Genomic DNA, 1787 nt, shown 5'->3' with positions numbered 1-1787 from the left:
GATTCAAAACTATAGCGGAGAAGATGCGTTACACTATAGGACATGACACAAAAACGGTTCCGAACCGTTTCCGCGGAATGCGTTCTTCGTCAAATCACACGAAAAGAAATTTCTAATAGCTGTGGGATTCGAACCCACGCCCTTGCGGACTGACGCCTGAAGCCAGCGCCTTAGACCACTCGGACAAACTGTCGATGAGTACTTCAAGATTCATAGCCGAGGTGATGCATCGCTCTGCCAAACCAAAGGGCACAGAAATGGGTTGAACGGTATCTGCGAGTTGCGATGGCGCAATATCGATCAGAAGGTTTTGGTCTTGCACTACCTCGCTTCTGAAAAGGTCTCGGATTTTAATACAACACCAGTCAGGTATATAGACTGACAGCTGTGGGGTCCGAACCCACGCTCTTTCAGACTGGCGCATTAAGCCAGAGCCTTAGACCACTCGGCCAAACTGTCGATGAATGTTTCAAGATTCATAGCCGAGGTGATGCATCGCTCTGCCAAACCAGAGGAGACAAAAATGGGTTGAACGGTTTCTGCGAGGTGCGATGGCACAATATCGATCAGAAGGTTTGATCTTGCACTACCTCGCTTTTGAAAGGGTCTCGGTTCTTAATATAAGACCAGTCAGGTATATAGACTGACAGCTGTGGGGTTCGAACCCACGCCCTTTCGGACTGGCGCCTTAAGCCAGCGCCTTTGACCACTCGGCCAAACTGTCGATGAGTGCTTCAGGATTCATAGCCGAGGTGATGCGTTACACTATAGGACATGACACAAAAACGGTTCCGAACCGTTTCCGCGGAATGCGTTCTTCATCAAATCACACGAAAAGAAATTTCTAACAGCTGTGGGGTTCGAACCCTCGCCCTTTCGGACTGGCGCCTTAAGCCAGCGCCTTAGACCACTCGGCCAAACTGTCGATGAGTGCTTCAAGATTCATAGCCGAGGTGACGCATCGCTCTGCCAAACCAGAGGAGACAAAAATGGGTTGAACGGTTTCTAGGAGTTGCGATGGCGCAATATCGATCAGAAGGTGTTGATCCTGCACTACCTCGCTTCTGAAAAGGTCTCGGATTTTAATACAACACCAGTCAGGTATATAGACTGACAGCTGTGGGGTTCCAACCCACGCCCTTTCGGGCTGGCGCCTTAAGCCAGCGCCTTGGACCACTCGACCAACCTGTCGATGAATGCTTTAAAAATCATAGCGGAGAAGATGCGTTACACTATAGGACATGACACAAAAACGGTTTCGAACCGTTTCCGCGGAATGCGTTCTTCATCAAATCACACGAAAAGAAATTTCTAACAGCTGTGAGATTCGAACCCACGCCCTTGCGGACTGACGCCTGAAGCCAGCGCCTTAGACCACTCGGCCAAACTGTCGATGAGTGCTTCAAGATTCATAGCCGAGGTGATGCATCGCTCTGCCAAACCAAAGGGCACAGAAATGGGTTGAACGGTATCTGCGAGTTGCGATGGCGCAATATCGATCAGAAGGTTTTGGTCTTGCACTACCTCGCTTCTGAAAAGGTCTCGGATTTTAATACAACACCAGTCAGGTATATAGACTGACAGCTGTGGGATTCGAACCCACGCCATTTCGGACTGGCGCCTTAAGCCAGCGCCTTAGACCACTCGGCCAAACTGTCGGTAAGCGATTCAAAAATCATAGCCGAGGTGATGCGTTACACTATAGGACATGACACAAAAACGGTTCCGAACCGTTTCCGCGGAATGCGTTCTTCATCAAATCACACGAAAACAAATTTCTAACAGCT

The 1787-nt window shown here is 49.4% G+C and overlaps 7 non-coding genes across 7 annotated transcripts; all 7 read right to left on the bottom strand.

The window, feature by feature from the left end:
- Positions 1–113: 113 nt before the first annotated feature.
- Pmar_PMAR021323 lies at positions 114–193 on the bottom strand. The gene has a single exon. It is a non-coding gene; the product is annotated as a tRNA-Leu (tRNA).
- Positions 194–379: 186 nt separating this feature from the next.
- Pmar_PMAR021322 lies at positions 380–459 on the bottom strand. The gene has a single exon. It is a non-coding gene; the product is annotated as a tRNA-Ile (tRNA).
- A 185-nt stretch (positions 460–644) lies between these two features.
- Pmar_PMAR021321 lies at positions 645–724 on the bottom strand. The gene has a single exon. It is a non-coding gene; the product is annotated as a tRNA-Leu (tRNA).
- A 121-nt stretch (positions 725–845) lies between these two features.
- On the bottom strand, positions 846–925 carry Pmar_PMAR021320. The gene has a single exon. It is a non-coding gene; the product is annotated as a tRNA-Leu (tRNA).
- A 186-nt stretch (positions 926–1111) lies between these two features.
- On the bottom strand, positions 1112–1191 carry Pmar_PMAR021319. Its single transcript has one exon. It is a non-coding gene; the product is annotated as a tRNA-Leu (tRNA).
- A 121-nt stretch (positions 1192–1312) lies between these two features.
- Pmar_PMAR021318 lies at positions 1313–1392 on the bottom strand. Its single transcript has one exon. It is a non-coding gene; the product is annotated as a tRNA-Leu (tRNA).
- A 186-nt stretch (positions 1393–1578) lies between these two features.
- Positions 1579–1658, bottom strand: Pmar_PMAR021317. The gene has a single exon. It is a non-coding gene; the product is annotated as a tRNA-Leu (tRNA).
- Between the last annotated feature and the right edge of the window lie 129 nt (positions 1659–1787).

This window comes from Perkinsus marinus (genome assembly GCF_000006405.1).
Source record: "Perkinsus marinus ATCC 50983 genomic scaffold scf_1104296964966, whole genome shotgun sequence".
NCBI classification, from domain to species: domain Eukaryota; phylum Perkinsozoa; order Perkinsida; family Perkinsidae; genus Perkinsus; species Perkinsus marinus.
The sequence above is the reverse complement of the archived record's forward strand: the minus strand, read 5'-3'. Positions and strand labels throughout refer to the sequence as shown.